Source organism: Oratosquilla oratoria, chromosome 41 (assembly GCF_046742065.1).
Source record: "Oratosquilla oratoria isolate Oo_2021 chromosome 41, ASM4674206v1, whole genome shotgun sequence".
Taxonomy (NCBI): domain Eukaryota; kingdom Metazoa; phylum Arthropoda; class Malacostraca; order Stomatopoda; family Squillidae; genus Oratosquilla; species Oratosquilla oratoria.
Window position 1 is genome coordinate 25,658,405 of NC_134817.1, and position 8,792 is coordinate 25,667,196.

Sequence of the window (8,792 nt, forward strand, 5' to 3'; positions counted from 1 at the left end):
CTTAGATAAGAATGATTTATTGAAATGGGACAATGGAAAAACAAGAGGACACGAAAAGAAACTAAAAAAAGATAATTACAGAAGAGATCTGAAAAAATAGCTTCCCACACAGAGTGATAGATACTTGGAACAAATTAGACAAAGAAACAGTGTGTGCAAACACTATTCAAGATTTTAAGAAAAAAACTTGATGCTGAGAGATACAAAGACGGGTCACCACGAGCATAGCTCCCTTCCCGTATAATACAACTAGGTAAATACACACACACACAGACGATCATAAGACGGTGAATTGGAGCGTTGGGAGGTAAGTTGTTCGGTTACTCAGGAGTGGCATGGTTGTGCGAGCGTGACTTGTCCACCAACATTGGCATACAAAGCTCATATTAAAGAGTGCAGTCCACAAACCTGGGAGATTCAAACGCTTACTAAACAATTTCCGGTCATGGAAAAAAATAATAAATAATTTAATAAATAAATATATGAATAAATAAATAAATGAATATATAGATATATAAGCGAATAAATAACAAATGGATTAATAAATAAGTTGATAAATAAAAAATAAATCTACAAATAAATAAATAGATAAATGAACAAGCAGAAAAATAGGTTAATAAATTCACAAAGGAATTGATAATCAAACAAATAAAACGTAATATACATAAAAACTTTTTTTGTGTCAAGTATTTTTCCTAAGCTGAATAAAACTGAGTGGTGGACTGAATAATGGTGTAAGGGAAAATGTGCTAAAAAGGGTTAATGAACACGTCTTTAATTAGTATTTGACCAAAATAGACCAGGAACCAAAATAAAGTAATGAATACAATGAAAGTTAACTTCAATCTTGGTTGCTTCGTTTGATTATTCTGTTGTTCAAGTCTCCTGAGAAGGACACGAAGTTACATAGTTATAACAAATATAAAATTTCTTCGTGACTTTTTATTATATCAACAACCCCATTTGTTCTTCGTAACCAGTACTATATTTATCCAGATCTTGTGATGTGTCTTATGAAAAATACGATATATTTTAGACAGGCAATCATAATGTCTAATTTCACTGTTGAACAACTACATATTTATATGAAAACATTCATATACTGTACATGGTTTTAGGTTAATTAATTTTAGCATAGAGATAAAGGATATCAACTAATATGAAATATATCAAATGTCGTATGTAGAACTGGAAAAGCAACAGAGATTATACACAATATGGTTCTTGACAGAAATATAAATTTGTTTTTACCTTATTTCATTCGTCCCGCTGGCGGTCAAGTCCTGTAAAAGAAAAATAAACTGGGTCAGTTGAGTTGATTACCATGTTGACTTAAAATTCTAAGTATACAAAGTCTGTGCGCTATTTTTGGAAATGTCCCTGAAGACGACATGACGTCATGGAACTTTCGGACTTTGGACTTGGACAGGCGACATGACGTCACCATAAGCTCCGCCTCCGTGCCCGTGAAAAGACTTTATATAAATTTATGTTTTGGGTTTATCATTATTTAATTAACTCGTTATTACACATCTGAACAAATTCAACACTTGAGAATTTTGCCCTTGTAAGGCTTGTAAATGTATATCTACGAGAATGAACAACGAAGAGTTGAATATTTGTAAGACAAACCGTTGCACATCTACTGAATATGTTGAGTTTGAAATGTGAAATCACACTGATCAGAGGAAGGCACAACCTTCTCCATGGGTTGGCTGAATAAATCTGACCCAGGAGCCGGCGGTCAGTTCTGCCACCAAGCCTACAAATTGCCGACAAGGAATCGGCCAGTCAGCGTGAGGTGGGCTATTAAAATATTAACATGAACTTGCACGGCATGTAGCATGCAATACCTCGAACACTCCAAAACCCAGGCAACAGATTTTAGTTTGATTTCAACCCAGTCCCATTCAGGCCCGGTCATCCCAAGGCTGAATAAAATCAACATAAAGCGGTTATCATACTAGGCTTCGTTTGAAGAAAAACGACACCAGTTATAATACTTTATTGTTCAAATCTCAGAATATCAAATTATCTTTCCGTCATAAATATCAAAGATAAATCATGATCTAAGAGGTTGTAAACCAAGGCTAATGTTAGACATACTGCTGAAATGTTCTTAGAGAAATGTAGAATTCTGTAAGCGAATTCATATTCAAGTTGTTCAAATGGGGGTTGGGTGTGGGAGGAAAAATAGCCCAGTGTGATAGCCCCGTAATACACATTGAAGAGAATCTTCTCTGGCTCGTCCATCCAGCTCCTAAAAGCCAAAGGATAAGAACGGGTGAGGCTACTTTCTTTGTTATTCTCAACAGACTTAATCCATGGGCAACGGAAGGCCCACTTAACCCATTAAACTCCGATGACAAGATGTCTTGTCATTTGGTCAAATAAAACAAAAAATCATAAAACACCAAAATGTTTGATCAAACACCAGAAAAATATGACGTCAATCCTCGCTTCGCTCGCAGCGAAGCGAGGACTGACGTCATATTTTTCTGGTGTTTGATCAAACATTTTGGTGTTTTATGATTTTTTGTTTTATTTGACCAAATGACAAGACATCTTGTCATCGGAGTTGAATGGGTTAAGAAGGAGAAATGGTGGAATTGGTAATGGATGCAGCCAGGTAGAAAAACAGAAAATATTTGAGGTCTAAGGATATTGGGACTGCAGACTTTATTGTGAAAATTGTCGTGGTTGGTTTCACAGACATTGTCAAAAAGTAAAAAGCGAATATCAGGTCTTAAGCAACCAAAACAATTTGTAAGGACGTTATAAAATACAGCGACGTGTAACATAAGTTTGGATAGTTACAGAGTAAAGAAAATATAAAATTATGAGCACAATACCCCCCCAGATAGTAGGGGAGGTGATCAAGAAGGAAATAAGAGAAAATGAAAAGAGGAATAACATAACTTTCTTCAAGCGGAGATAACCAAGAGAACAAATACGAGAACAAATAATATAACAAGAAATTTAAACTAGGGATAAAGAAGTAGTATAAAAAAACACCCTAAATCGATGGGACTCGAGTCAAACAAATGTGGTTTTGAAGAAGGCAAGACATCTCAAACATACGCAAAGTGCATCTTACAGCAAAAGTTTTTAAAGAAAAATAACGAGGAAAGATGAGAGTTAACAGAAGAGCTCAAAATGGATTGGAAATGGAGAAAAGGATCCATTCATAAGGTACAGAATATAAAAAGTAAAAAGGAAAAACTAAGGGCCAGCAATGACCACTGAAAAAAGTAAATGGCTGACAATCAAATTGGGAAGTAGAGAGATATTAAGTAAAGGAAAACGGTGCTGGCAATTCGCGGGATGTCTTTCGTGTTTGTGTTCGTGTGCACAAAGTTATTTGAGTGTGTTTGCCTCATCTGGATTAGCACGCCTGTGTGTCAGCATATACCAACAAGCCTACATTTCTGTTTCTCGACAACACGTACATTTATGAGTACATTGAGATATACGTGGAGGTCCCAGAACCAAAGCCACTTCCTCCTCCTGGTGCTTTACCTGAATGCATTCTAAATGCTGCACCTCTGCTGCTCTCACCTAGGTGGCGCGTGCCACGAATTCGTTCAATTTCACCTGGGGGCACAAACCGCGCATATCTTTTTCTATCTCGCACGTTTATTCCATTTCCTTTGGGCTGTCCTTCGTGCGAACAACATGCAAAGCAAGGCTTCGTACTCAAGATCTTTTCCGTTCCACTCTCGTTGTGTCACCCCACTAACACAGCCATATTGGACTGCCATTTCTGTGTCTATTTTTGCGCATTGTGGTCAGAAAGCAAATAAGTAAGGTAAGGTGAAGAGCCTACGACAGGAAACGCTGAGTAGCTGCGGCCGATACCGTCACCTTTGCCCTATGATGCACTTTGGGGATCGTTGGGGCAGGTAACAGTCACTGTTGGGAATCGAAGAGGAGTGCGGGATTCGAACATACAATTAAGCGAAAGCGAGACCAGCACGGTTCCGATTACGCCACCGGTGCAGAAAGCAAGTTAATATATTTAAGTCACTATTCCTGGTGGAATTATTAAAAGAAGAAGAATAGAAAATCCGCTGTGTAAAGAAAGTCATGTTTAAGGCTGCTGATTGCCCGGAGATTCATGGGTTCCTTGTCACACAATTAGTGCCTTCATTAATCCACGTCACAGCTATAAATAACATCTTCTTTAAGTAGCTCACAGCAAACATTCAATCTTCCGCATGCTAGCTATCGCCGAATAGAAAATAATTTCTTATTATCACATTTTCTGCGGCGAATTTTAAGCAAAAACAGGGTGACAATGGTGGAGTTAAGTTTGCTTGTCTGAGTTTGGATCTTGAGAAGGAAAATCCTCGCTGAAATTACTAGCGCATTGCGCTTTTCATACAGAAATGTCGTCGTTTTAATCAGCGGGTTTCAGACATAAAGTCTGCCTAAAGGTGACGGCACACTAGAAATTTCTCGTTAGCATGCTACTTGCTTTTGCTTCTTTGAGTAGAAACGACTTCGGTTACGATCTTTTGTTTTTCAAATGTTAAATTACTCTTGCCTCACAAAATGAGAATCTGAATGATGAACTATACGAATGTTAGACACATTGTTGAGATGTTCTAACGGAAGTCTAGAATATTGTAACCTTAGTCGTTTCTACTCAAACGAAGAAACAAAAGCAAGTAGCACGCTAGCCAACTGTACCACTTTAAGAAATATAACTAGGAATTTCTTTCTTTTGTGCGTTATCTAGGTTTGGTTGAGGTTGAAAATAATACTTTTAACTAGGTTAACTTTTCAGAGACATGGTTTAATAGTTAATATGCTCAATCGAAAATTGCATTTCAAAATATCTTAACTTTTCTTTTAAAAAGGAAAATATTAGGATTTACGTTAGTCAGTCCTTGTTTAGCCTCCTGATTTCAAATATAGTTATAAAGTGCGCTGGTTAGGTGGCATAATCGGAAGCGTGCTGGTCTCGTATTCGCTTAGTTCTGGGTTCGAATCCCGCACATCTTTCCGATTCCTAACTGCCCTAACAGTCCCCAAAGCGCATAACGGAGCAATTGCGACGGCTTCGGCCGCAGTTACTCAGCGCTTCCTGTCGTAGACTCTTTTTCCCTTTTTCCTATTCTCTCGTCGTCTACAGTAAACGTTTGTTCCCTTCTGTGATGGTTTGATAACAACTTCTTTACTTTCCTCTGGTTTGTGAAATTCTGATCAATTACTTAAGGGCTTTTATTCTTATTTCACTTTTGTGAGTAATTTCTTCATTCCCAGCGCTTACTTAATTTTCTGTTTATAAGAAAAACATAAGAATTGAGGAGAATGCAAGAGACCATAAGGTCTACATTAGGCAGTTCCATGTCCCTTACTGCCTTTTATCTTGTCCATAAAGTTATCTTACCTTCTCTTAAAACAACCAATGGTTTTAGCGCTCACTACATAGTTACTTAGTCTATTCTATTCGTTCATTACTGTAGGTAAACCAATTCTTACCTATTTCTTTATTACATCTAAATTTGTCCAATCTAAATCCATTAATACGAGTCCTGCCTTGCTGTCTTAATATGCTGACCTTGCCTGTATCACCCTTGTTAAAGCCCTTGATCCATTTGAATACTTCTACTAGATCACCCCGTACTCTTCGTCTTTCCAGAGAAAGTTAAGTGTCGTTCTCCTCAAACCCTAGTTTCATCGACCTTTTCAGAATAAACAAAGTTATAAATAGAAATAAAATAGAATAAATAGAAATTAATAGATAATGTAAACAAGTCCTCACAACTAATCATATTACTCTTGAAGAGTCTCTTTTTTTCGTGACCGCGTTTTCTTTGAAGTTGTCGAGCTCAACTTCTGGTTCATCAAAGCTTGAGCAATCCTTCAAATATGCTGCCCAAGTATGCAAAACGGCCTTTTGATTACTGAAAAGGTACTGCGCAAATATATACATATTTTTACACCGTTTGTATCAAATATTTTTTGTTTATTCTGTACCTGCATACAAAAATGTATATAAAATAGTTAACAAATAAAACATTAATTTGTATAGATCCAGTGTATCATGAGTAATATTTGGTTGTTCGCAAGGGTATCATTTCTTATATCAATTTGTTCCAAATTTTCTGAGATCCACTTTCACGGTAAGAAGTCGAATATATTAAAAAAAAAGAAAAAAAAATGCTACCAAGGGTTCTTCCTTATGTATTTCTGTCCAAAAATTATCTTCGATTTGTTTCCATTAAATCTACCCCTAACTTCCGGTCAAGAGGTGAGCAACTTTTTAGGTGTGGGTGCCAAAATCTGCCAAATCTTTGATACAGACTTTTCTCGCGTGCCAACTGAGTAAAACGATAGGCCTACATAATATACGAGTATGGGCCCCCTACCTCCTTCCCTCCCTCCCTCCCTTCACTTCCTATAAGGGCCCCAACCCGCTGCCCAGCGTAGCATGCGGTTACCTACAGTCATACAAAAGAAGTTGGATATTTCATTATTATTATTATCATTATTATTATTACTATCATTATTATTATTTTTATTATTATTATTATTATTATAATTATTATTATTATTATCATTATTATCATTATTATTATTATCATTATTATTATCATCATCATTATCATTATTATCATCATTATTATTACTATTATTATTATCATCATTATTATTATTATTATTACTATTGTTATTATCATTATTATTATTTATTATTATTATTATCATTATTATTATTATTATCATTATAATTATTATTATTATCATTATTATTATTATTATCATTATTATTATTGTCATCATAATCATCATCATCATCATCATTTCAAGGTGAGCTCTGTGTTTCACGTGCCGGAAAAAATCGTTAGCGTGCCATATTTTGCACGCGTGCCAAAGGATGACCACCACTGGTCTAAACTTTCCAGAATATCACGTCGTATATGCATTATATTTCACTGCCTATAACAAACATTTCTACCCTTAAGGACAGTTTTGAGTTAGTCATGCAAATGGTAAAGACAAGATCTGGGAAGGGAAGCAAACAAAAAGGTTATTGGAAGTGAAACAGAATTATTTCCCAGCAGGTCCGTTCCTCGACACAGGAACCACTAAACTAACTCAATTACTTTAACTTTCTCTGGCATGCTTTCAGGTTCCTCATGACAACGACAACGCCAAAATATTGCGGGAAAATATGGTGTCGCCCGAAGTGCTGTGGGAAGGGACCCAACGGGGAAGAATTCTCTGTCTGTTCCCAAGAGGGTCCTCGTTTTTAGTTTAAACATTGGGTTTTTTTCTCTCTCTCTTTATGTCCTCACTTCTTCGATCTACTCCTCGCGTGATCATGCGCAAGTTCCTCTGGAATATGTCGAAACATTTCGAAATACATCGATACGTCGTGTTGCTTTTCTAGGTCCCCCTGGGGACTTAGATCGGGAAGAAAAGAAAGTTCGAAAATAATCTGAGAAAATCTGAGTGTTTTTATAATCTGAGACGTTGTGCCGATCTGAGTATTTTTCTTAAAGTTGACGATAACCAATGTTGATAATTAGAGTCACAGCTTAATGAGTCTTTTGTGTCTTGGCCAGTAGAACGAGAGGTGGGTCTGAAATGGCTAAGTTTAGGCCAAATTATCGACCCCGTGAAGTCGCGGCCATGATTGAAGTAGTCTGGTGGAAGAGAATAAACCAAATCAAACAACCACCAGGTTAAAGGTACCACCCGATACGGAAAGAAGAGTAAAGAAAGACTAGTCAAAAGTGTGGAATGCAGAGGTGGATGGGTTGATCTTGAGAGGAAGACCGACAAAGAGATAAACCAAATTAAACAACAACCAGGTTAAAGGTACCACCCGATACGGGAAGAAGAGTAAAGAAAGACTAGTCAAAAGTGTGGAATGCAGAGGTGGATGGGTTGATCTTGAGAGGAAGACCGACAAATAGATGGATGGATAGAGTAAAGGGGCACTTAGGTGAAAAGAGAATGTCTGATGAGCAGGGAAGGGAGAGGGCAAGAGATGGGTGTGAATGGAGAATGGCTGTTAGGAAAAATAAGAAGAAGAAGAATGAGGATGAGATTGAGAAGGAAGAGGACGAAACGAAGAAAAAAACTGGTGAAATTCCATTGAGAAATACCCGACACTGTGAAAGATTGTGATCACGATGGTTACATGTTCTTCAGAAGGAACACGCATAATAACAACGACGACTGGGCGGGATTTGATTGTTACATAGTACAAGTGGCTGAAAAACAACAATCCTCTTATATTTATCCTTTCAACGTCGAGAGTTTTCAAATTGGTACCAAGCTTGCAAAGCAATTCTTATATCTATTTATCTATTTATTCATTTATCTATTCTTTTTTCTCACGCTGCAGCTTCACGGGGCATTTGCAGCAGCAGCAGGTGCAGCTGGTCAGCTTTCTATCCCGTTCGTCAACCCGATATGAATTTCAGGCTTGACGCCTTGTATACATTTAAACACGGAAATTGTTTGCTACATCGGGGCGAGCACACACACACACACACACACACACACACACACACACACACACACACACACACACACACAAACACACACACTCATATATATGTATATATATATATATATATATATATATATAAATATATTGTATACACACACAAATATATGTACGTAAATGTACGTGCACTTTTTAACCAGGCATGCTAACCGATCACTTATATTTTTGTTATGATAATCAATGCATAACTCTAAATGTTTAAAAGTGTACTATGTCTGCGTGGCTTGGAGACGACTCATTTCCTTTTTTCTGAGGTTGCATG

At 36.9% G+C, this 8,792-nt stretch overlaps 1 protein-coding gene across 2 annotated transcripts in view; it reads right to left on the reverse strand.

The window, feature by feature from the left end:
* The window catches only part of LOC143021054 (melatonin receptor pdcr-1-like), a 108,598-nt gene that overhangs the window by 46,619 nt on the left and 53,187 nt on the right, over positions 1-8,792 (reverse strand). For both annotated transcript variants that reach the window (XM_076178265.1, XM_076178266.1), the window contains one exon: positions 1,252-1,283. The gene's annotated coding sequence lies outside the window, so the exon portion shown is untranslated. The remainder of the gene's footprint in view (positions 1-1,251; positions 1,284-8,792) is intronic.